Source organism: Hyla sarda, chromosome 2, assembly GCF_029499605.1.
Source record: "Hyla sarda isolate aHylSar1 chromosome 2, aHylSar1.hap1, whole genome shotgun sequence".
NCBI lineage: Eukaryota > Metazoa > Chordata > Amphibia > Anura > Hylidae > Hyla > Hyla sarda.
Genome location: NC_079190.1, coordinates 274,464,506 through 274,490,944, shown reverse-complemented (window position 1 = coordinate 274,490,944; position 26,439 = coordinate 274,464,506). Strand labels below are relative to the sequence as shown.

The 26,439-nt window shown below is 47.7% G+C and overlaps 1 long non-coding RNA gene across 3 annotated transcripts in view; it reads right to left on the bottom strand.

Annotated features, from left to right (window-relative positions):
- Positions 1–1,181: 1,181 nt before the first annotated feature.
- The window catches only part of LOC130356099 (uncharacterized), a 79,318-nt gene continuing 54,060 nt past the window's right edge, over positions 1,182–26,439 (bottom strand). For 2 of the 3 annotated variants that reach the window (XR_008888780.1, XR_008888783.1), the window contains 2 exons: positions 5,033–5,126; positions 1,196–1,649 (listed from right to left, as the gene is read on the bottom strand). This is a non-coding gene — a long non-coding RNA (uncharacterized LOC130356099). Of the gene's footprint in view, positions 1,650–5,032; positions 5,127–26,439 lie in introns of all 3 variants that reach the window. The other variant, XR_008888781.1, reaches the window with a different exon arrangement.

Sequence of the window (26,439 nt, the reverse complement as noted above, 5' to 3'; positions counted from 1 at the left end):
AGCAGAAATGCACGAGGTTCATACAGGGAGGCAGAAATGCACCAGGTTCATACAGGGAAGCAGAGATGCACGGGGTTCATACAGGGAAGCAGAAATGCACAGGGTTCATACAGGGTAGCAGAAACGCACGGGGTTCATATAGGGAAACAGAGATGCACGGGGTTCATACAGTAAAGCAGAAATGCACGGGGTTCATACAGGGTAGCAGAGATGCACGGGGTTCATACAGGGAAACAGAGATGCACGGGGTTCATACAGGAAAGCAGAAATGCATGGGGTTCATACAGGGAAGCAGAAACGCACGGGGTTCATACAGGGAAACAGAGATGCACGGGGTTCATACAGGAAAGCAGAAATGCATGGGGTTCATACAGGGAAGCAGAGATGCATGGGGTTCATACAGGGAAGCAGAGATGCATGGGGTTCATACAGGAAAACAGAAATGCATGGGGTTCATACAGGGAAGCAAAGATACATGGGGTTCATACAGGGAAGCAGAGATGCACGGGGTTCATACAGGGAAGCAGAGATGCATGGGGTTCATACAGGGAAGCAGAGATGAACGGGATTCATTCAGGGAAGCAGAAATGCATGGGGTTCATACAGGAAAGCAGAAATGCATGGGGTTCATACAGGGAAGCAGAGATACATGGGGTTCATACAGGGAAGCAGAGATGCACGGGGTTCATACAGGGAAGCAGAAATGCATGGGGTTCATACAGGGAAGCAGAGATGAACGGGGTTCATTCAGGGAAGCAGAAATGCATGGGGTTCATACAGGGAAGCAGAGATGCACGGGGTTCATGCAGGGAAGCAGAGATGCACGGGGTTCATACAGGGAAGCAGAGATGCACAAGGTTGATACAGAGGTCTTCATGTCAGCATTCATTGCACAGCAGCTTTGAGAGAAAATCATGTCAGGAGGGACGTACAGGAGAAATAACACTATAACATGTACAGCTTCATCCAGGGGAAATTGAGAAGGAGGGGAAAACCGACTTTGGCGGCAGCCACCAATTGAAATCTATACTTGCAGAATTCTGCAGGTGGAGTTTTAGATTAAATCATTAACCTTTTTTTGTATACTATGAAAAAAGAATCAAGTTGATATTTATATATTAAAATATAGCTTTTATTACATTCATTTAGAAAAACATATATAATTTATATTTACTGATGTTCACAGGTTAGCAGACATAGAAATTCACAGGACCAGCACTCCTTGCCAGAATATGTTGGTAAAGTAAAGTAAATATTACAGGTTGTATCAGGGGCGGATCCAGAGTCTAGTCTCGGGAGGGGCACTATTAGAGAATTTCGTTTTGGTGGACAGAAAATAAGGTGTTGCTTAAAGAACTTACAATATTAGAAAATGTATCCAGTATAATAATCAAACATACCAATTGCCACAGAATGGGAAAGCGCTAAAGAAGTTTTTACCATTTAAAACTACAGCTCCCAGTATGACCTAAGTAGTGGTGAGGAGATGCTGGGAGTTGTTGTTTCACCCATCATTACTACAAAACTTCTTCTCTATAGTCTTTCCTTATCTAATTCAGATGATACATACCGCCAGGTCCAGCTAACTATTCTCGCTGCATAACTTGACGCCCAGATGGCTCTTCACTGTTTCGGTGGATTCTGATCCTCTATATGAAAAAAGTATTATTATAATACTGCCAAACACCATATCCTTTGAATATAATTCTGACACACTGTACCCTTAGAATATACTACAACTCACTTTACCTTTTGAATACAATGCTGCCACGCACTGTACCCTCTGAATATAATACTGCCACACACTGTACCAACTGAATATAATACTGCCACACACTGTACCAACTAAATATAATACTGCCACACATTGTCCCCACTGAATATAATACTGCCACACACTGTACCCTCTGAATATAATACTGCCACACACTGTACCCACTGAATATAATACTGCCACACACTGTACCAACTGAATATAATACTTCCACACACTGTACCCACTGAATATAATACTGCCACACACTGTACCCACTGCATATAATACTGCCACACACTGTACCAACTGAATATAATACTGCCACACTGTACCCCCTGAATATAATACTGCCATACACTGTACCAACTGAATATAATACTGCCACACACTGTACCAACTGAATATAATACTGCCACACATTGTACCTACTGAATATAATAGTGCCACACACTGTACCCTCTGAATATAATACTGCCACACGCTGTACCCACTGAATATAATACTGCCACACACTTACCAACTGAATATAATACTGCCACACACTGTACCCACTGAATATAATACTGCCCACACACTTTACCCAATGAATATAATACTGCCACACACTGTACCCACTGAATAATACTGCCACACACTGTACCCAATGAATATAATACTGCCACACACTGTAACCTCAGAATATAATACTGCCACACACTGTACCCTCAGAATATAATACTGCCACACACTGCAACCTCAGAATATAATACTGCCACACACTGTTCCCTCAGAATATAATACTGTCACACACTGTACCCCAGAATATAATACTGCCACACACTGTACCCCTGAATATAATACTGCCCACACACTGTACCCTCAGAATATAATACTGCCACACACTGTCCCCTCTGAATATAATACTACCACACACTGTACGCTCTAAATATCCCTCTGAATACAATACCGTGATGTATTGTGGCTAATGAAAACCGTACTACCCCAGAAATTCCTTATATTCTGTGCCCCTCATATATAGTAGTAATGCCCCATTCTGTGCCCCCACATATAACTATGACCCTCATAATAATAATGCACTCTGTCCTGTGCCCCTACCATATAATGCCCCCTGTGCTGTGCCCTCACATATAATGCCCCTGCAATGTTCCCCTCACATATAATGCCCCCCCTCAATCCTGCTCCCTCAGGGGGCATTATAAGTGAGGGGAACATAACAGGGGGGCATTATAAGACAGGGCACATTATATGTTAGGGGCACATGACAGGGGGGCATTATATGTGAGGGGCACATGACAGGGGGTTCCTCACTTATAATGCCCCCCTATCATGTGCCCCTCACATATAATGCCCCTGTAATGTTCCCCTCACATATAATGCCCCCTGTCCTGCCCCTTCAGGGTGCATTATAAGTAAGGGGAACATAACAGGGGGAATTATAAGTTGAAGTACATTATATGTTAGCGGCCCAAGACAGGGGGACATTATAAGTGAGGAGCCCAAGACAGGGGGACATTATAAGTGAGAGGCCCAAGACAGGGGGGCATTATAAGTGAGGGCCTGTTATGTGCCCCTCAGTTATAATGCCCCCTGTCATGTACCCCTCACATTTAATGCCCTGTTATGTGCCCCTAACTTATAATGCCCCCTTCATGTGCCCCTCACATTTAATACCCCCTGTCATGTGCCCCTCACATTTAATGCCCCCAGTTATGTGCCCCTAACTTATAATGCCCCCTTCATGTGCCCCTCACATTTAATGCCCCGTTATGTTCCCCTCACATATAATGCCCCCTGTCCTGCACCCTCAGGGGGCATTTTAAGTAAGGGGCACATGACAGGGGGCATTAAATGTGAGGGGCACATGACAGGGGGCATTAAATGTGAGGGGCACATGACAGGGGGGCATTGTACGTGAGGAGCCCCCCTGTCATGTGCCCCTCACTTATAATGCCCCCCTGTCATGTGCCCCTCACTTATAATGTCCCCCTGTCATGAGCCCCTCACTTATAATGCCCCCCTGTCATGTGCCCCTCACTTATAATGTCCCCCTGTCATGAGCCCCTCACTTATAATGCCCCCATGTCATGTGCCCCTCACTTATAATGCCCCCCCTGTCTTGGGCTGCTAATATATAATGTGCTTCAACTTATAATGCCCCGTTATGTTCCCCTCAAATATAATGCCCCCTGTCCTGCACCCTCAGAGGGCATTTTAAGTAAGGAGCACATAAAAGGAGGGCATTATAAATCAGAGCACATTATTTGTTAGCGGCACATGACAGGGGGGCATTATAAGTGAGGGGCACATGACAGGGGGGCATTATAAGTGAGGGGCACATGACAGGGGGACATTATAAGTGAGGGGCACATGACAGGGGGGGCATTATAAGTGAGGGGCACATGACAGGGGGGCATTATAAGTGAGGGGCACATGACAGGGGGGCATTATAAGTGAGGGGCACATAACGGGGCCCTGTCAGTCAGCTGGAAGTGGCCATTCCAATATCCGTGCAGGGTTCAGCACCCCCTTCCAGCACCCCCTTCCAGCAGACTACAGGGGCCCTTTTCAGGAGATTGCAGGGGGTCCTAGCGCTCGTATACCCCACAATCTATAACTTATCCACTGTCTCGGCGTCTAAATAGGCTGTAAGTAGATGAAAAATAGATGCTGGCAGCAGTGGGATAGATATGATATATAGATAGATATGAGATAGATAGATAGATAGATAGATAGATAGATAGATAGATATGAGATAGATATGAGATAGATTGATAGATAGATATGAGATAGATAGATAGATAGATAGATATGAGAGAGAGATGATAGATATGAGATAGATAGGAGATAGATAGGAGATAGATAGGCGATAGATAGATAGATAGATAGATAGATATGAGATAGATAGACAGATATGAGTTAGATTGATATGAGATAGATAGATAGATAGATAGGAGATAGATAGATTGATTTGAGATAGATAGTTAGGAGATAGATAGATAGATATGAGATAGATAGATGATATATAGATATGAGATAGATACATAGATATGAGAGATAGATAGGAGATAGAAAGACAGATAGATCAGTGTTCCCCAACCAGGGTGCCTCCAGCTGTTGTAAAACTACAACTCCCAGTATGCCCACAAAGCCAAATACATGCTGAGAGTTGTAGTTTTACTATAGTTAGAGGCCTCTGCTTGGAAACACTGATAAGAGTTCCCCTTTACCTGTCTCCCGAGCCTGACTCCCCCCTCCTCCTCCCCCAAAGTAACTTACCATGAAGGGCAGCATCAGGGTGGGCAGGGGGGTCTGGAGGCATTGGGTGGGTGTCCGGGCCTGTGGTGGAGGGCAGTAAGCTGAGTCTGGCCTGCTGGAAACACAGAGGGGTGAGAGGCTGAGGAGCTTATCTCTTCCCAGCCCCTGCACAGTGTAATGGCTGCAGACTGAATGATGCTGAGACCGGAGCATTCTCAGCACTGTGCCTGGACCCTGAGCGCGCTTTCACTCCTTCCTCAGGAGGCTGAGGAGTTTTAGATTAAATCATTAACCTATCTAGGACCAAGGGCATACCTGAACACCCTCAGCGTTTCCGTTCACCACCGGTAACCGGGTTGTGAACGGAATGGGATGCCTGCTGAAATCGTTCAGCAGGCATCCCGTGCCAATGCCTGGGGGGCTCCTGAGGCCCCCTCCCCCCATGTTGGTCAATTCAGCTTCATGTTGGTCAGTTCAGCAATTCAGCTTCAATCACTCTAAAGTGATAGGAGTGAGGTGGCAGGGGTGCCCCCCCCCCCCATGTTGGTCAACCCCCATGAGACTACTGAGAGACAATAGAGGTATTGTGAACTACAACCACCAGGAGACTGCTGAGAGACAATAGAGGGGTTGTGAACTACAACTCCCAGGAGATTACTGAGACAATAGAGGTGTTGATGAACTACAACCCCCAGGAGACTACAGAGGCAGCTGCTGGTGTTATGCCACAGACTGAAGACTCCTGAATGACACATGCTGGAAGTTGTAGTCCCTTTTGTGTGTGTATGCCAGTGTATCCCAACCAAGGCTGAGTTATATTAGTATGCTGTGTATAACGCAGGTTTCCTTGGGCTGCAAAGGGGAGGATGAACTGCATAGTCTGGTTTCTGTTTTTTCATGGGGTGTTCATTAGCCCCATAAAGAGGACATAGAAATGTATGGGGTTTGTACAGGACATGAACATCAGTGTATGAACCCTGTGCATTTCAATGTCAGCGTTCATACAGGGACGTAGAAATGCACAGGGTTCATACAGGGACGTAGAAATGCACAGGGTTCGGTCCCCTCCCCTGCTCCTCAGGACACCCTTGCTACCTATTATACAACTGCCTGCTCTCCTAAGCCACAGCGACATCCATAATCCGCCATGTTGCCTTCTGGAGCTCTCCACCGGTCCCCTCCTGGGATGCCAGGCTCCCTACATGGGCCTCTGGCGACTACTGAATGGGCACCCGCCTCGACATCTTGGGATGCTATGCCTGATTCTGATCTGCCCTGCTCAGGCTTCTCCGTGCCTCCTTCAGCATTCCCTGATTTAAGCCAGCTTCTTTCCCAAATTCCAACTAAGGAGGACTTCCGCTCCCTTATTGCTGAAGTTAACCATGCTTGTCGGGCAGAGATCTCTTTATGCGCAAGATCTCCAGCATGTTTCGGACCGAGTGGATGGCTTGGAAGATGCCCATGATCATATTAGGGCGTATGTTGCACAGCTGTATTCTACTATTGCTTCTCAGAAGGGCTTTCTTGGAGATCTACATGCTCATGTGGAATATCTTGATAATAGAGGGAGGCACAATAATATCAAGGTGAGGGGTTTGCCAGAGGCCACCCGTGAGGAGGACCTTTTTGTTACCCTGGAAGCCATCTTTAACCTTATCCATGGTGAATCCCCCTCCCATACGATTAAACTGGACAGAGCTCACATTGCGCTTCGCCCTAAGTCTACTATGGGCACCCCACGTGATGTTATCTGTTGCATGCATGATTTCCAAGTTAAGGAGGCCATTATGGCTAAAGCTAGATCCCTGAGAAATTTCGACTTTCATGGGGCTCCAATCCAACTCTATCAGGATTTGTCCTGGCTGACTCTCAGGAAACGACACCTGATTTAACCCCTCCTGGAAGTCCTCTGTTCTCACCAAGTGCCGTATAGATGGACCTTTACATTTGGGTTGCACGTTCGTAGAGATGGACACTCCGCTGTTCTACTCTCCTTTTCTGACCTTCAGGCTTTCTGCACTACCCTGGAACTGGCAGTCCCTAAGCTGGTGGACTGGGATCTGATGTCTCCCCCGCCTCCCCTGCCTCGGGTTTGGCAGCCTGTCCGGACCCGTCGGTCTGGATCCCAGAGGAAATCCCCCCCTTCAGCCAAAGGGAGCTCCCCATCAGGCTCCCCCTTGAGATGCTGACTGATCCTCCATATCTTCACCGTGCCGTTTTTGGCTCGGGTCTCCCTAGGCCTCTGGTCCTTGCCTAATTGCTGGAAAGCTTCTCCTCTGTGTGGCTGAATGTTGTTCCTGGACATTCTTGTTACTACTGTGTTATTGCATTTATTGGTCACCGATGGGTTTTTGTGTTGCATATTCCTTTGCTATGGCCTTGGAGTAGGATGCCTGCCTTTTTGGAAGTTGTTTTTTGTTGGTATCCTTCCATATCACCTCTCGAGGCCATAGCAATGGTCTACCCATGCTTTGGTCCATGGCCCACTCCAGTGGTCTTGGCCTCCGCATTGGCTCCTCGGTCAATGGTTCTCTCATTTGTTTGATGTTGTTTTTTGTTTGTCTTCTGTTATCTTGTCCGCCTGTTGTTCGTGTGTCCGCCCTTCTGTTCCCCCTTGTTCCCTCTCTCTTTTCCTCTTCTAATTCTAGGTTGCTTCTCCTTGCCTCTCTTCTCCAAGACCTGGGCTCCGTGGCTGCCAAATTACTGCTTTACTGGGACCCTTCGGGACTATTTTGTGAGTATGTTTCTTTATAGGCTCCTTTGTTTTCTTTACCATCCACCATGGTTAAGTGTGTCTCATTGAATGTTAAAGGATTGAACTCCCCCTCTAAGAGGCGTTTGCTTCAAAGGGAGCTGGTTGTGCTACCTGCAGATATAGTCTTCCTTCAGGAGACCGTTCTGGATCCTTTCAATTTCTTAACCATCTCTTCCCACAAGCGTACTCTGCTGTCTCTGACAGGAAAACGGCTGGGGTGGCTATTTTAGTCTCCAGGTCCTGCCCCTTGCAAGTCTCTTCCTCCTTCCTAGATCCTCAGGGGCATTATGTAGTGGTACTGGGTGGGGTTCCGCTCTTACTTTGTAATATTTACGTCCCCAATACGTCTCAAATCCCCTTCTTGCGTAGAGTGCTGGTTAGACTCCACAAATACCCCTCCTCTACCTGGTTGTTGGGGGGGGGGACTTTAATCTGATCTTTTCTCCTTCTTTGGATCGCCATTCTCTCTCTGCTGCTCCCCCTGCCCCCTTCCAATTGCGCTTGGCCTCCCTTTTCCGGCTGGTCATACGCGCCTCTTCGTTGTATGATTTATGGCAGATAAATCACCCGACGGATCGCTCTTTTAGCTTTTATTCCCACCCTCATAAGCTGCCTACACGCATTGACTACTTCTTTGGTAACCTCTCTATGGTCGGCATGCTCTCTGCCTCCTCTCTAGAACCCATCTCTTGGTCTGATCAATGTCCAATTCTCCTCTCTTTTTCTTCCTCTCTCTCCTCTCTTCGGCCTTGCCACTGGTGGCTGAATAATTCTCTCCTTAAATCCTTGCCTTCCCGGGAGTCGATACAGAAGTGTCTGACCGAGTACTTTGCCACTAATGAGGGTTCGGTCTCCTCTCAGGCTGTCCTCTGGGAAGCTCACCAGTCTGTGGTACGTGGACACTGTATTGCACTGGGTGTGCGGCTTAAGAGTGACGCTTTGACTCGCTCCCAGGAACTCCGCACGGAGATTTCTCGCCTTGAGGCTCTCTTGCTCTCTACCCCTTCCCTTGCTACGGCGCTTGGTAGCCGCTCGGGCGCAGTTGGGCGACCTGACCTTGCACAAAGTGTAGCGGCAATTGTTGTTTGCTAAACAACGTTTTTATGAGAAGGGCAATAAAGCCCATACTATGTTGGCCAGGCGCCTGCGTGACCGTGTGGTTGCTCAACCCCCCTCTGCTTTGAAAGACTTTTCTGGTACTTTTTATTACCACCCTGCTGATATCTCCCGCCTCTTTGTTGACTATTATGCCAAACTTTACTTGCTTCCTTCTCAGCTTCCGTTCGATCCGGTGGAACGAGCAGCAGTTCTTGATTCTTATCTCTCCAGATGTGGCCTGCCCACTCTGTCGGGGGCCGATCGGGAGGTTCTCAGTGCACCTATCATGGAGGAAGAACTCTCGAGGGTTCTCAAATCCCTGCCTGCTGGTCATTCCCCTGGCCCGGACGGCTGCACATACTTTTTCCTCTATTCTTGTGCCCCTTTTCAACTCTTTCATGGGGAGGGGGGGGGGGGTAGGCGATCCCGCAGTCCTTTTTACACTCTTTAATTACCTTGATACCTAAACCTGGCAAGGATCCACATGATTGCTCTATTTACCGACCTATTGCCCTTCTTAACTCGGACTTAAAACTGTTCTCTAAGGTGTTGGCGGTTAGACTTTGTGCCTTTCTCCCCTACCTTATCCATAAGCATCAGGTTGGGTTTATCACCTGCCGTCAGGGGGGAGACAACACCAGGAGGGTAGCAGATCTTGTGGACTTGGTCAATCAGAGATCCGAGCAGGCGCTACTCCTTAGATGCTGAAAAAGCATTTGATAGACTGGGGTGGCCATTTCTTTTTGCCACCCTCCAAAAATGTGGTATTACGGGCAATTTTTTGATTGCGCTGCGGGGATCTACTCCTCTCCCACTGCTTCCCTCAAGCTTCCTCACGCTCCTTCTCTGACGCTCCCCTTGTCTAATGGCACCTGTCAGGGCTATCTGCTGTCCCTTCTGGTCTTTGCCCTCTGCATAGAACCTTTGGCTGCCATGATTAGGGGGAACCCCGACATTGCTGGCATTTCTTTGCATGAGAGAGAGTTTAAGATTTGCTTGTTCGCTGACGATGTTCTTCTTACGCTCTCCTGACCCTTGCTTTCTCTCTTTAACCTGTATAGAGCCTTGCATGAATATGGTATGGTTTCTGGTTATAAGGTAAACCTCTCTAAGTCAGAGGCCCTTCCCCTCAATCTTCCCATTTCTATCTCCACTCTCTTGCGCTCCGACTTCTCTTGTAAATGGTCCCCCTCTGCTATCAAATACTTGGGGGTTCATATTACTTCCTGCTACTCTTCTCTTTACTCAGCTAACTACCTTCCACTTTTACGGGACCTTTGTGCCCTTCTAGAGAAGTGGCGTACACAGTACATCTCCTTTTTTGGGCGTATAGCGACAGTTAAAATGACAATTCTTCCGAAACTCCTCCATTTTTTTTCGAAATGCTGCCGATTCGTGTGCCGTTATCTGCTCTCCATTCCTTTCAATCGGCCATAGGCAGATGTAGTAGACCCTCTCTCCCGCTCTCTCCTGCCCTTTGATCAGTTGGTGACTCGTTAGGACCTCCCCTCCTCTGAGAGCTTCCACTACCTGCAGTTGCGGCATTATATGTCATCCTCGACTGGGTCCACCGTAGTTTCTCTTCCTACTGGATTTGAAAGATTGTGCCAGGGTGGATCTCAGGTGAGGGGACTTCTCTCTGATATCTACTCTTTACTTCTCCACCCTCCTGAGGGGACCCCTCCCTCTCACCGTTACATGGATCATTGGGAGGCTGCCCTCAACACTACCATCACCCTTCCTCAGTGGCGAGCTGTCTGGGAGATGTCTGATAAGGAGACCCAGTACAAATTGATTATGGGCTGGTATCACACTCCTGAACTGTTGAATAGGCTGAACCCAGATATTCCCCCTCAGTGCTGGCATTGTGGGGTGGGACTGGGCACACTATTACATGTGTTCTGGTCATGCCCCCTTTTATCCGAGTATTGGACTAAGGTCCAGAGGTTACTGTGTGAGGTTTTGGGTGTCATAGTCCCCTTAGATCCCCTTATTTATCTCCTCCATCTCTCTCACCCTTCCTGAATCTAAGAAACCCTTTAAACTCTTTCAACACATTACCTTGGCTTCCAAGACCCTTGTAGCCAAATACTGGAAGAAAACACTCCCCCCCCCCCCCCCCCCGATTCGGTCCTGTTGGCCCGTATTAGAGAGATCTGTTCTCTGGAATTATTGACACCCTCCCTCAATAATTCTATTCCCTTATTCCTCTCAGTTTGGGAGCCCTGGGATTGTTTCACTGATAGGCCTTAATTTCCTCTTTCTCCTTTCTCCCCCATTCCCCCTTCTCTTCCTTTTTCTTTTTTCCCTTTCCACCCCACTTTATGTGGTTGTTGTGTGTCTGTCTTTGTGTGTCTACTGTTTGTTACCCCTTCCCCCTTTCCCTCCCTTGTCTGTGGTTCTTACAACCTTAGTGGTTTAGGCTAATTAAAGACTACTGCGGTAGTCCTAGGTATGCAACATTTTGGTAATGGAGGCCTTCCGCGATTCTCAGTGCCTTTATTGTCCTGCCTTGGCCTTACCTTCTACCTGCTTCTAACTCATTTATAAATGTTTTTTGGCTTTGGTCCCTGGGATCCCATTGTATTTCACAGATTGTATTGGCCCCTATATTGTCATATTCCTGTTTTTCTTGTTTTGGGATTTATGTACCTGAAAAAACCTTTAATAAACATTACAGTTAAAAAAAAAGAAAAGAAAAGAAATGCACGGGGTTCATACAGGGAAGCAGAAATGCACGGGATTCATAGAGGGAAGCAGAAATGCACAAGGTTCATAGAGGGAAGCAGAAATGCACGGGGTTCATACAGGGACATAGAAATGCACGTGGTTCATCCAGGGAGCAGAAATGCACAGAGTTAATACAGGGAAGCAGAAATGCACGGGGTTCATACAGGGAAGCAGAAATTCACGGGGTTCATACAGGGAAGTAGAGATGCACGAGGTTCATACAAGGTAGCAGAGATGCACAGGGTTCATACAGGGGAGCAGAAATGCACGGGGTTCATACAGGGATGAAGAAATGCACAGGGTTCATACAGGGAAGCAGAAATGCATGGGGTTCATGCAGGGAAGCAGAGATGCACAGGGTTCATACAGGGAAGCAGAGATGTACAGGGTTTTTACAGAGGCCTTCATGTCAGTGTAGTGTCCCGGTACAGGACCTGGTCTTGTCCCTTTGTCTAAAGTCCCCTGAGTCAGAGTCCCTCCATGTCAATAGGGCTCTCCTTTAGGACTAATCCCTAGTTACCCAGAGTTCACTGGGTCAGGACTGACAGGTTATGCTGACCAATGAGTTTTGTCCTGCCCTCTTAATATCTAAGGGGCTGCTGCCACTAAATTTGCTCTCTTTTGCACTCTCTTACTTCCGGACTATCAAGTAGCACTAATCTCATATCATCAGCATCAATTCAAGCTAGGCCTGAAGCCTAATACCTAGCAGCCACAAAACCGTGAGTTACTCAAAGCTCAATCTACTAAATCCTGTGTGACTACTAGAACCTCAAATCTGTTAAAAATAGTAGCACAGCGGCTAGCAAACAAAACTCATTGAACCCGGAGTCCCAGCAAACCTGTGAGTAACCTGTACCACGGTTCTCTCTCAAAGACTGTTCTGTTATATGCTGTTGCATAAAATAAACAGTAAAGTTACTTCAAGTTTACTTCATAAAATCTGCTGTGGACATTCCGTTATTTCTCCCTGCCGTTTGTGGGACGATTGGCGCTAGGACCATTACATTGAGGAAACCACACCCTGGCGTCACAACATTTAAGGGTTAACACCAATAGACCCTATAGTTTCACCAGCACCACCCCAATACCACATCAGCATTCATTGCACAGCAGCTTTGAGAGAAAATCATGTCAGGAGGGACGTACAGGAGAATTAACACTGTAGCATGTAAATTTTCATCCAGGGGAAATTGAGAAGGAGGGGAAAACGAATTTTGGCGGCGGCCACCAATTGAAATCTACACTTGCAGAATTCTGCAAGTGGAGTTTTAGATTAAATCCTTAACCTGTCTAGGACCAAGGGCGTACCTGTAAACCCTCAGCGTATCCCGTGTTCAGCAGGTATCCCGTGCCAATGCCTGGGGAGCTTCTGAGCCCCCCCCCCCCCCCACCATGTTGGTCAATTCAGCTTCATGTTGGTCAATTCAGCAATTCAGCTTCAATCACCCTGAAGTGATAGGAGTGAGGTGGCAGGGGTGCCACCTCTCCTATCTCTGCTATTCGTCGGTCACAAGCGACCGACCAATAGCAGATCGGGGAGGTGGCACGAGGGTTAAAGTTCACTTCCCCCGCTCTACCCACCCACGGTAGTCCGGGCAGAGCGGGGAACTGTCATGTGAGCAGCGGCGGAGGTCCCTTGCCGATTGCAGGCGGTGATCCTCTTCTAGGGGTGGCGGGCGGCAATTGTGCAGTTGATGGGAGAGAGGAGATGAGTAGTTGCCTAGCAACATCTGGAGGGCCACATCACTGTGCAGTGGTATCTAAATTGTGGCAATCCAGATCCCACATAACTACAACTTCCAGCATGCACTGACAGACCGTACATGCTGGGAGTTGTAGTTTTTCAACAGCTGGAGGCACACTGGTGGGGAAGCACTGAGTTAGGTTCTGTTACCTAACTGGGTGTTTCCTCACCAGCGTGCCTCCAGCTGTGGCAAAACTACAACTGCCGAAGGGAATGCTGGAAGTTGTAGATATGCAACAGCTGGAAGCACAGAAATACAACTCTCAGCATACCCAGACAGCCATTTGCTGTTAGTGCATTCTGGGAGTTGAAGTTATGCAAGATCTGGATGGCCACAATTTAGAGACCACTGCACAGTGATCTCCAAACTGTGGCCCTCCAGATGTTGCTAGGCAACTACTCACCTCCTGGCTCCCGTCAACAGCACGATTGCCGCCCGCCACACCTAGAGAAGGATCGCCGCCCGCAATCGGAAAGGGACCTCCACCGCCGCTTACATAACAGTACCCCGCTCTACCCGGACTACCGTGGGTGGGCAGAGCGGGGGAACTGAACTATAACCCTCGCGACGATCTGCTATTGGTCGTTTGCTTCTAACCTACCAATAGCAGAGATAGGAGGGGTGGCACCCCTGCCACCTCAATCCTATCACTTCGGGGTGATCGAAGCTGTCTTGAACACCCTTATTTACTGGGTCACTGGAGACCCATATGACTTGGAATTGCCGCAAAGCTCTGGTCTCCATTGACCAACATGGGGGGGGGGGGGCCTCAGGAGCCCCCCACGCATTGGCACGAGATGCCTGCTGAACAATTTCAGCAGGCATCTCGTTCCATTCACTGCCCAGTTACTGGTGGTGAAAGGAAACGCTGAGGGTGTACAGGTACGCCCTTGGTCCTAGACAGTTTAACGATTTAATCTAAATCCGTTTTCCCCTCCTTCTCAATTTCCCCTGGATGAAGATTTACATGCTACAGCGTTATTTCTCCTGTACGTCCCTCCTGACATGATTTTCTCTCAAAGCTGCTGTGCAATAAATGCTGACATGAAGGCCTCTGTAAAAACCCTGTGCATCTCTGCTTCCCTGTATGAAGCCCACGCATTTCTGCTTCCCTGTATGAACCCTGTGCATCTCTGCTTCCCTGTATGAACCCAGTGCATCTCTGGTTCCCTGTATGAACCCTGTGCATTTCTACGTCCCTGTATGAACCCCGTGCATCTCTGCTTCCCTGTATGAAGCCCACACATTTCTGCTTCCCTGTATGAACCCTGTGCATCTCTGTTTCCCTGTATAAACCCAGTGCCTCTCTGCTTCCCTGTATGAACCCTGTGCATTTCTACGTCCCTGTATGAACCCCGTGCATTTCTGCTTCCCTGTATGAGCTCAGTGCATTTCTACATCCCTGTATGAATCCTGTGCATTTCTACATCCCTGAATGAACCCTGTGCATTTCTGCTTCCCTGTATGAGTCCTGTGCATTTCTGCTTCCCTGTATGAACCCAGTGCATTTCTGCTCCCTGTATGAGCTCCGTGCATTTCTGCTTCCCTGCAGTGGCGTTGCGACCCGGGTGCGGGGGGTGCGGAGCGCACCGGGTGACACCAGCCTGGAGGGGTGACACCACGGCCGACAGCACCCCCCCCCCCCCCCATCTGCAAACCGTCACTCAACTCAGCCGCTATTTGCAGCATCCCCAGACGGAAGAGGCTTCTTCCATGTCCTGCAGGCTGCCGCACTCAAGTTTCAACCCCCGACACAATCCTATCCCCCAGCCCCAGGAAGCTACCTCTTTAAGACCTGCAATGCTTTCTGGGAACAGAAGTGCCGTGCGCACGTCTGCTCCCTCCCCCGACGTGTCCCTGCCTCATGTGCTCCGCGTCTGCATGGGTGATAAGTTCCTCCCCAACCCCCGGACATTCCTGGACCTGGAGCCGCCCGGGAAGAGGAGAAAGTGAAGACAAGAGACTGGTGAGACCTCTCTGCAAAACTGTGTATTTAATGTGTTTCCCAACCAGGGTGCCTCCAGCTGTTGCAAAACTATTAGTCCCAGCATGCCCAGACAGCCTTTGGCTGTCCGGGCATGCTGGGAGTTGTAGTTTTGCAACAGCTGGAAGCACCCTGGTTGGGAAACACTGATTTAATGTTTTAATGTAACAGGGAGAAAGGGGGTGCTGAGAGGCTCTGGGGGGTGCCATTGCCAGGAGGATGATCCTCCTTATGTATGATGTGGGCGCTACTGATGAATGATGGGGGTGCTGCACCCCCATCATCCATCAGCAGGATCAACCTCCTTCATCATGGGGGGTGCCTCTGGCACATGTGGTCTCCAAACTATGAACCTCCTGCTGTTGCAAAACTACAACTTCCAGCATGCCTGGAGAGCCAAAGGCTTTCTGGGCATGCTAAGTGGTGTAGTCTATAACAGCAGGAGGTACATAGTTTGGAGCCCACTGTAATACACTAACCTTCACTCCCTTCATTCAAGGACAGCTATGAAGGGGGTCTGCAGCCAGAAGGAGAGCATCAGAGCGTTCAGAGGTGATGAAGAGGAGGAGGGCACGGGAGGAATGGCACAGGCAGCCTCCATGCTTAATAGCCTTTGACCTCTCAGGCTGCTGTGCTGCTTACGCCCCTCCCCCTCCCCTCTGACCTGATACAGCAAGATGTCTGGAGGTGCAGCATAGAAGTAAGTAATGCACCTCCAGACTATATTTAGCTGCAAGTGTCACTCACTGTACAACTGCAGGGCCGGACTGCAACTGCAAAGTGTGTGACAGGTATGGGACCGACACACTGGAACCCCCCCCCCCACCTCCTCAGGGCAGCCTGAAGTGACAGTGGTGCCGCAGGGGAATCTCGGTGGGCCACAGCAATAAAACCAGAGAGGGTGGAGTGGTGGCAGTGACCTCTGCTGTGCGGCGGCGGGGCGCACAGGTGGAGGTCTTAGTATAAAAAAAAAGTCTTCATTTTTCCGCCACCATCAGCTGAGAGTCCATGCGCCCTCAAGCGTACGCATGGTTTGCCTTATGACAGCACTGGGCCTGCACCCAGCATAACCTCACCACTGCTTAGGTCATACTGGGAGCTGTAGTTTTAATTGGTGAAACCTTTTTTAGAGCTTTCCCATTCTTTGGCAATTGGTATATTTGATTATTATACTGGAATTTTTCACACTGCTCTACATCAGTGGCGCCTGTCACAACAGGCTAAAAACTTACAGGGGGGGGTAGGTATGGGGTGACACCATTTTCTATCGCACCGGGTGACACCAGCCATAGCAACGCCACTGCTTCCCTGTATGAACCCTGTGCATTTCTATATCCCTGAATGAACCCTGTGCATTTCTACATCCCTGTAGGAGCCCCATGCATTTCTGCTTCCCTGTATGAACCCCGTGCATTTCTGCTTCCCTGTATGAGCTCCGTGCATTTCTGCTTCCCTGTATGAACCCCGTGCATTTCTGCTTCCCTGTATGGACCCCGTGCATTTCTGCTTCCCTGTATGGACCCCGTGCATTTCTGCTTCCCTGTATGGACCCCGTGCATTTCTGCTTCCCTGTATGAACCCCATGCATTTCTGCTTCCCTGTATGAACCCTGTGCATTTCTACGTCCCTGTATGAACGCTGACATAGAAATGCAGTGATGTTCATGTCCTGTACAAACCCTATGTATTTATATGTCCTCTTTATGGGGCTAATGAACACCCCTTGAAAAAACAGAAACCAGCCTGTGCAGTTTGTCCTCCCCTTTGCAGCCCGAGCTACCTGCATTATACACAGCACACTAATATAACTCAGCCCTGGTTGCGATACACTGGCATACACACACAAAAGGGACTACAACTCCCAGCATGTGTCATTCAGGAGTCTTCAGTCTGTGGTATTACACCAGCATGCTGCCTCTGTAGTCTCCTGGGGGTTGTAGTTCACCACAACTCTACAGGGCATACAGAAGAGGGACTACAAATCCCAGCATGTTGTCTCAGGAGTCTTCAGTCTGTGGTATAACACCAGGTGTTCTAGAACTACAACTCCCAGCATTCCCTGGTTGGGAAACACTAGCATGCACACACATAACAGGGACTACAACTCCCAGCATGTGTCATTCAGGAGTCCTGCCCCCCCTCCCCTTTAACACATAGAAATCATCCCCAGTCTGTGATGTCCCCCCCTTATCCCCAGCCCGTGCAATATGTCCCCCTTACACATAGAAATCATCCCAGTCTGTGATGTCCCCCCCTTATCCCCAGTCCATGCAGTATGTCCCCTTCACACATAGAAATCATCCCCAGTCTGTGATGTCCCCCCCCCCTTATCCCCAGTCCATGCAGTATGTCCCCTTCACACATAGAAATCATCCCCAGTCTCTGATGTCCCCCCCCTTACCCCCAGCCTGTGCAGTATGTCCCCTTCACACATAGAAATCATCCCCAATGTGTGATGCCCCCCCCGCCTTATCCCCTGCCCGTGTAGTATGTCCCCCTTCTCACATAGAAATCATACCCAGTGTGTGATGTCCCCCCCACCCCACCCCTTATCCCCAGCCTGTGCAGTATGTCCCCCTTACATATAGAAATCATCCCCAGTCTTTGATGCCCCCCCTCCCTTATCCCCAGCCCGTGCAGTATTTCCCCTTCACACATAGAAATCATCCCCAGTCTGTGATGTTCCCCCCCTTATCCCCAGCCCATGCAATATGTCCCCCTTACACATAGAAATCATCCCCAGTCTTTGATGTCCCCCCTCCCTTATCCCCAGCCCGTGCAGTATGTCCCCTTCATACATAGAAATCATCACCAGTCTGTGATTTCCCCCCCCCCTTATCATCAGTCCATGCAGTATGTCCCCTTCACACATAGATGTGGTGTCCCGGTACCGTATTGCATACCGTACCTAGTGTGGTGGTCCCCAAAGCCAGAGTTACTACGTTCGGGTAGTGTCCCCCAGGTGGGATAGACCCTAGTCGCCTCCTTATCTTCTAATGCTAAGATGTTTATATGTATATATATATTTTATAGTGTGTATATATATATATTTAATAGTGTGTATATATAATATAAGGTATATTAGTCTACTTACCTTGTTAGTGTCGCAGCACCTTCGGTCATGTGACTGTGTTGATTCCTCTATGGTATATTAGAGGACAGTTGTTGGTCCTTGGGTCACATGGTTACCCATAACTCTCTGTACAGGAGATTGACAGTTGTATGGACCAGTGAGCTTAAGTCCAGCCCTTGTCCATATAAGGGAGCTGTAGCCAGTAATCGCTCTCTTGGGTTGTTGCTCTCGTGGATGCCGGACTAGCAGGACGGATCTGCGCAACTTTCAAAGACAAGCTAGGCCTAAAACCTGCCGGCCAAATCTAGCGTGATTACTGGACCGACTCTAACCCCTAAATCCAGTGGATCACCGCAACAATTACCTTCTTAAGCTCAATAGACTCACGAGGTCCCAACCACTTGTCAAGCTCTAATAGACTCTGTTGTATGGACTGTTCCTGTTCATTATTGCCTAAAATCTTCAGTAAAAGTTCCAACAAGTTTCTGGAAATCTCTGGTTGTGGACAATCAATTATTTCCCTATCTCCCTATCGCTCTTGGGACGGGTGGCGGTAGGACAAGCATACAGAGAATAGTCCTCACCCTGGCATCACGAATAGAAAGGGTTAAACAAGCACCCTTAGTAACCACACAGCTACACTCCCATATACCCTACTCCCCCAGGCTATCACATAGAAATCATCCCTAGTCTCTGATGCCCCCCCCCCCCTTATCCCCAGCCCGTGCAGTTTGTCCCCTTCACACATAGAAATCATCTCCAATCTGTGATGACCCCCCCTTATCCCCAGTCCATGCAGTATGTCCCCCTTCACACATAGAAATCATCCACAGTCTGTGATGTCCCCCCCTTATCCCCAATCCATGCAGTATGTCCCCGTTTACACAAATAAATCATCCCCAGTCTGTGATGTCCCCCCTTATCCCCAGCCCGTGCAGTATTTCCCCCTTCACACATAGAAATTATCCCCAGTCTGTGATGTCCCCCCCTTATCCCCAGCCCGTGCAGTATGTCCCCTTCACACATAGAAATCATCCCCAGTCTGTGATGTCCCCTCCCTTATCCCCAGTCCATGCAGTATGTCCCCCTTCACACATAGAAATCATCCCCAGCTTGTGATGTCCCCCCCCTTATCCCCAGCCCATGCAGTATGTCCCCGTTTACACATAGAAATCATCCTCAGTCTGTGATGTCCCCCCCCCTTATCCCGAGCCCATGCAGTATGTCCCCTTCACACATAGAAATCATCCCCAGTCTGTGATGTCCCCCCCTTACCCCCGTCCATGCAGTATGTCCCCCTTCACACATAGAATTAATCCCCAGTCTGTGATGCCCCCCCTATCCCCCGCCCATGCAGTATGTCCCCCTTCACACAAAGAAATCATCCCCAGTCTGTTATGTCCCCCCTTATCTCCAGCCCCTGCAGTATGTCCCCTTCACACATAGAAATCATCCCCAGTCTGTGATGTCCCCCCCCTTATCTCCAGCCCATGCTGTATGTCCCCCTTCACACATAGAAATCATCCCCAGTCTGTGATGTGCCTGCCTTATCCCCAACCTGTGCAGTATGTACCCTTCACACATAGAAATAATCCCCAGTCTGTGAGGTCCCCCCCCTTATCTCCAGCCCATGCCGTATGTCCCCCTTCAAACATAGAAATCATCCCCAGTCTGTGATGTCCCCCCCTTATCTCCAGCCCCTTCAGTATGTCCCCTTCACACATAGAAATCATCACCAGTCTGTGATGTCCCCCCCCCTTATCTACAGCCCATGCGGTATGTCCCCCTTCACACATAGAAATCATCTGCAGTCTGAGATGTCCCCCCCTTATCCCCAGCCTGTGCAGTATGTCCCCCTTCACACACAGAAATCATCCTCAGTTTGTGATGTCCTGTCCCCTTATCCCCAGTCCGTGCAGTATGTTGCCTTCACACATAGAAGTCATTAGGGAGGGGAAATGAGGAGCTGTGTACATCCTCTCTTTCCCCTGCTCTGGCTTATTTTCCCCGTGGAAACTTGTGTCCTCCGAAGACAGAGCAGGGGAGGGGAGGTGAGGGAGCTGAGTACATCCTCTCTCTCCCCCTTCTCTGGCTTATTTTCCCCATGGAAACTTGCGTTCTCCTCGTGCAGACCTGCGTCCTCTCAAGACAGAGCATTGTGCCTCTTGTCCCATGCAGACCTGCGTCCTTCATGCTCCAGGATGGGGGAAATGAGGGGGTGTGACATATTTCTCTCATTTCTCTCATGCAGATGTGCAACCTCCGGGCTCTGACTTCGCTCCTCCCAGCTCTAGCTTCGGAAAACTTCGGAGAGCTGAGGGACGGAGCGGTGGCACGTTTGCATGGGTTGCAAAATTCCACCTCACACTGGCTAGATTTTTAGTTCTCTCATCCACATAAATTGATCCCTGTTTAAAAATGTATAAAAATGTTGTTCTGAAAAATTTAAAGAAAATTTAAACACAATTTTTTCCATCACTACTGTATCTTTTTATTTTATTTTTATTTTTTTATGGTACCCATGAAATTTTACTTAAAAAAGGTATCTCCATCATTTTTTGGATCACTAAAGTCCCCCCCCCCCCCAAAAAAAAATAGAAACCGCCTTCAAAAACGCCAAAGTTAAAACCCAAAAGTTTTATATATATTTTATAGTGTGTATATATACATATTTAATAGTGTGTATATTTAATATAAGGTATATTAGTCTACTTACCTTGTTAGTGTCGCAGCACCTTCGGTCATGTGACTGTGTTGATTCCTCTATGGTATATTAGAGGACAGTTGGTGGTCCTTGGGTCACATGGTTACCCATAACTCTCTGTACAGGAGATTGACAGTTGTATGGACCAGTGAGCTTAAGTCCAGCCCTTGTCCATATAAGGGAGCTGTAGCCAGTAATCGCTCTCTTGGGTTGCTGCTCTCGTGGATGCCGGACTAGCAGGACGGATCTGCACAACTTTCAAAGACAAGCTAGGCCTAAAACCTGCCGGCCAAATCTAGCGTGATTACTGGACTGACTCTAACCCCTAAATCCAGTGGATCACCGCAACAATTACCTTCTTAAGCTCAATAGACTCACGAGGTCCCAACCACTTGTCAAGCTCTAATAGACTCTGTTGTATGGACTGTTCCTGTTCATTATTGCCTAAAATCTTCAGTAAAAGTTCCAACAAGTTTCTGGAAATCTCTGGTTGTGGACAATCAATTATTTCCCTATCTCCCTATCGCTCTTGGGACGGGTGGCGGTAGGACAAGCATACAGAGAATAGTCCTCACCCTGGCATCACGAATAGAAAGGGTTAAACAAGCACCCTTAGTAACCACACAGCTACACTCCCATATACCCTACTCCCCCAGGCTATCATATAGAAATCATCCCTAGTCTCTGATGTCCCCCCCCCCCCCCTTATCCCCAGCCCATGCAGTTTGTCCCCTTCACACATAGAAATCATCTCCAATCTGTGATTACCCCCCCTTATCCCCAGTCCATGCAGTATGTCCCCCTTCACACATAGAAATCATCCACAGTCTGTGATGTCCCCCCCTTATCCCCAATCCATGCAGTATGTCCCCGTTTACACAAATAAATCATCCCCAGTCTGTGATGTCCCCCCTTATCCCCAGCCCGTGCAGTATTTCCCCCTTCACACATAGAAATTATCCCCAGTCTGTGATGTCCCCCCCTTATCCCCAGCCCGTGCAGTATGTCCCCTTCACACATAGAAATCATCCCCAGTCTGTGATGTCCCCTCCCTTATCCCCAGTCCATGCAGTATGTCCCCCTTCACACATAGAAATCATCCCCAGCTTGTGATGTCCCCCCTTTATCCCCAGCCCGTGCAGTATGTCCCCGTTTACACATAGAAATCATCCCCAGTCTGTGATGTCCCCCCCCTTATCCCGAGCCCATGCAGTATGTCCCCTTCACACATAGAAATCATCCCCAGTCTGTGATGTCCCCCCCTTACCCCCGTCCATGCAGTATGTCCCCCTTCACACATAGAATTAATCCCCAGTCTGTGATGCCCCCCTATCCCCCGCCCATGCAGTATGTCCCCCTTCACACATAGAAATCATCCCCAGTCTGTTATGTCCCCCCTTATCTCCAGCCCCTGCAGTATGTCCCCTTCACACATAGAAATCATCCTCAGTCTGTGATGTCCCCCCCCTTATCTCCAGCCCATGCTGTATGTCCCCCTTCACACATAGAAATCATCCCCAGTCTGTGATGTGCCCGCCTTATCCCCAACCTGTGCAGTATGTACCCTTCACACATAGAAATAATCCCCAGTCTGTGAGGTCCCCCCCCCCTTATCTCCAGCCCATGCCGTATGTCCCCCTTCAAACATAGAAATCATCCCCAGTCTGTGATGTCCCCCCCTTATCTCCAGCCCCATCAGTATGTCCCCTTCACACATAGAAATCATCACCAGTCTGTGATGTCCCCCCCCCCCTTATCTACAGCCCGTGCGGTATGTCCCCCTTCACACATAGAAATCATCTGCAGTCTGAGATGTCCCCCCCTTATCCCCAGCCTGTGCAGTATGTCCCCCTTCACACACAGAAATCATCCTCAGTTTGTGATGTCCTGTCCCCTTATCCCCAGTCCGTGCAGTATGTTGCCTTCACACATAGAAGTCATTAGGGAGGGGAAATGAGGAGCTGTGTACATCCTCTCTTTCCCCTGCTCTGGCTTATTTTCCCCGTGGAAACTTGTGTCCTCCGAAGACAAAGCAGGGGAGGGGAGGTGAGGGAGCTGAGTACATCCTCTCTCTCCCCCTTCTCTGGCTTATTTTCCCCATGGAAACTTGCGTTCTCCTCGTGCAGACCTGCGTCCTCTCAAGACAGAGCATTGTGCCTCTTCTCCCATGCAGACCTGCGTCCTTCATCCTCCAGGATGGGGGAAATGAGGGGGCGTGACATATTTCTCTCATTTCTCTCATGCAGATGTGCAACCTCCGGGCTCTGACTTCGCTCCTCCCAGCTCTAGCTTCGGAAAACTTCGGAGAGCTGAGGGAAGGAGCGGTGGCACGTTTGCATGGGTTGCAAAATTCCACCTCACACTGGGTAGATTTTTAGTTCTCTCATCCACATAAATTGATCCCTGTTTAAAAATTTATAAAAATGTTGTTCTGAAAAATTTAAAGAAAATTTAAACACAATTTTTTCCATCACTACTGTATCTTTTTATTTTTATTTTATTTTTATTTTTTTTATGGTACCCATGAAATTTTACTTAAAAAAGGTATCTCCATCATTTTTTGGATCACTAAAGTCCCCCCCCCAAAAAAAAATAGAAACCGCCTTCAAAAACGCCCAAAAGTTAAAACCCAAAAGTTTTCTTTGTGTTTTTTTCACTCCCATAGACTTCTATGGGAGGAAAAGGCCAAGATTTTCCCGAAAAAATTTCCATATTCTGAATTTGAGGACGTTTTTGAAAACCAGCCTCTGAGCCAAAACAGAGCCAAAAAACGCCCTAAGGATTATAAAAAACGCCAAAATGAAAAATGCCACGTGGATCTGGCATTTTGCAGTTCACTATTGACTTGCAGCTAACATTTGGCTGCAGCGTTTTTTCACAGAAAAAAAACACAGTGCGGCAAAATGGGCATTTTTATCAGCGTTTTTGCATGAAAAACCTCAGTGGAATTCTAGCCGAGTCGAAAAGGCGCAATAAAAATCACAATACATTTAGACTCTTTCAAGAAAGCAACTTGAATGTAGTGTGGCTGGGTAGCTTTAGCAATGGTCAGGGATTTATCAACTGTGACTTTTAAAAAAAAATTAACATTTTTTGTGCAAGAACCTCCAAAAATAGGATAGGATAGGGGATAAGATGTCTAGGGGCACAGTACCCCTTTAAAGAGTTAATAATTTGGACTGTGGTAATAGCAAAAGTTTTTGTTTATTTTTCGTCATTTCTCTTTTAATAGGAAAATGGGAAAAGGGGGATGGTTGATTTTTTAATATTTGCATTTTTAAATACTTTTAAGAACTTGAGCATGTGATAAAGTGTTTATCTTTTGTATTGCAATGTACTGTGTTTTGACAGCCAGTACAAGGCCCTTGGCTACCATTTTTACAGCTTGTAATAAAAAGAAAGAAGCTGACACTCCTTTATGGCATTTTATTTGTGTGTCTTTTGTGTTATGTTGGAACCATTCAAAAACTGTGTGTCAACAAAGCCGCATTGACAGAAATCATTTTTGGTCTCGGTTTCAAACCATAATTCTAGTGTATATTTTATTTACCCTCTGTGCTAGTAACTATAAAATAAAACTGAAAATAAACTCAAGAGCAAAAGGATTCCTGAAGTTAAAATAATAGGGGCCATGTGTAATTACTGCTATGTATTCTATAATTAAGGGCGGTCTATAGAAACTAGATACATCCCCGGCGCTGTGTTGGTTTGATCTTCTGAGACTGCTATGATGATCACAGCAAGGAAATGATAGCATGATGAAAATGGTGGGAAAATTAATACATGAGTCTTCTCACTTGAGTCCTCTCCAAAAGACTGCCTTCTAAGGAGGCTTATTGGAGAGTCTATCTAAAGGAAATGTTTGCTTCTTTTGTGAGATTAACATAAAACTGAGGCTATATGTTTGTGACCTGGCTATTTCCTGTTGGAGTTCTTTCCCTTAAACTCCAAATCCCTTGTTTGTAAGTGTGAGGTCCCTTTTCTCCTTCCCACACATCAGCCACCCCATCCATTGAAACACACATGTGATCCCTTCAATGCAATAGACCAGTGTTTTCTGATCAGGGTGCCTCCAGCTGTTGCAAAACTACAGTTCACTGCAGAATGATCTCCCTCCCACCCAGCAGTCACTTCACCCTTTGAAGTCCCAAAGAAATACATTTTGTATGCTGTTAAAAATAAATATTGGGGTAAAATCGTAGAAGAATTCAGAGACCACCATGAAACATAAGTACAGACACTATAATATGAACTACACTAACTTTACAGCCCCTATAGCATAGTCAAATAAAATAAAAAAAACAATCCCGGAATACCCGTTTAATCCCTTAACGACGCAAGACGTATATTTACGTCCTGCGCCGACTCCCGGGACATGAAGCGGGGTCGCGCCGGGATCCCGCATCATACCGCGTCGGTCCCGGCGCTCATCAACGGCCGGGACCCGCGGCTAATACCACACATCGCCGATGTGTGGTATTAACCCTTTAGAAGCAGCGGTCAAAGCTTTGACCGCCGCTTCTAAAGTGAAAGTGAAACTATCCCGGCTATCGGGCTGTTCGGGACCGCCACGGGGAAATCGCGGGATCCCGAACAGCTTACAGGACACTGGGAGGGCCCTTACCTGCCTCCACGGTGTCCGATCGACGAATGACTGCTCCGTACCTGAGATCCAGGCAGGAGCAGTCAAGCGCCGATAACACTGATCACAGGTGTGTTAATACACGCCAGTGATCAGCATGAGAGATCAGTGTGTGCAGAGTTATAGGTCCCTATGGGACCTATAACACTGCAAAAAAAAGGTAAAAAAAAGTGTTAAAAAAGGTCATTTAACCCCTTCCCTAATAAAAGTTTGAATCACTCCCCTTTTCCCATAAAAAAAAAACAGTGTAAATAAAAAAAATAAGAAACATATGTGGTATCACCGCGTGCGTAAATGTCGAAACTATAAAAATATATAATTAATTAAACTGCTCGGTCAATGGCGTATGCGCAAAAAAATCCAGAAGCGTATTTTGGTCACTTTTTATACCATTAAAAAATGAATAAAAAGTGATCAAAAAGTCCGATCAAAACAAAAATCTTACTGATAAAAACTTCAGATCACGGCGCAAAAAATGAGTCCTCATACCGCCCTGTACGTGGAAAAATAAAAAAGTTATAGGGGTCAGAAGATGACATTTTTAAACGTATACATTTTCCTGAATTATGATAGTTATGATTTTTTCCAGAAGTACGACAAAGTCAAACCTATATAAGTAGGGTACCATTTTAACCAAATGGACCTAAAGAATAATGACAAGGTGTCATTTTTACCGAAATATGCACTGCGTAGAA